Source organism: Sinocyclocheilus rhinocerous, unplaced genomic scaffold (assembly GCF_001515625.1).
Source record: "Sinocyclocheilus rhinocerous isolate Xijiao unplaced genomic scaffold, SAMN03320098_v1.1 scaffold6049, whole genome shotgun sequence".
Taxonomy (NCBI): Eukaryota; Metazoa; Chordata; class Actinopteri; order Cypriniformes; family Cyprinidae; genus Sinocyclocheilus; species Sinocyclocheilus rhinocerous.
Window position 1 is genome coordinate 1 of NW_015652185.1, and position 556 is coordinate 556.

The following is a 556-nucleotide window of genomic DNA, read 5'->3' on the forward strand; positions in this document are numbered from 1 at the left end:
CATAGAAAGTGTTACTGTCAATCCTTCTATTAAATCTTCCACTTCGCTGAAATAGTGAACAATCACTGTTGGGTTAACAGAAATATCAGTAACAAAAGGTGCACTGGGCATTGTGCAAAAATAATTCATATTCTACTCTGACCTGTAATGATAATCCGGACCAGAAAGGAAGACCTGCTCAGCCTCCTGCAATGAGAAATTCCGTAGGACAGCCAGGGCATATATGATGGCCTATGAAAACCCCATTTTTAGGGTGCTAAAGGTCCCGGGTTCAAATCCCGGACGAGCCCATAGTGAGGTTTGGACCTTAAGCGCTATTTTCTCTTTAGGTTCACGAACAATCAGGAAGTTTTTGGTCAATCGGGCAAAAGCCCAAGCAAAACCAGGCCGGTTAGCTCGGTTGGTTAGAGCGCGGTGCTAATAACGCCAAGGTCGCGGGTTCGATCCCTGTACGGGCCAGCCTCTTTTGTTCTCTGGGAGCTCAGCTCTGCTCTTCGTGCAAATTGACAGGTGGTCTCACGGAAATACCCGCTGTCTAAACAGTGTGCAGTTGTGG

General features: G+C 46.9%; 1 non-coding gene across 1 annotated transcript; it reads left to right on the top strand.

Annotated features, from left to right (window-relative positions):
* The first annotated feature begins 385 nt into the window (after positions 1-385).
* On the top strand, positions 386-459 carry trnai-aau (transfer RNA isoleucine (anticodon AAU)). Its single transcript has one exon. It is a non-coding gene; the product is annotated as a tRNA-Ile (tRNA).
* Positions 460-556: the final 97 nt, after the last annotated feature.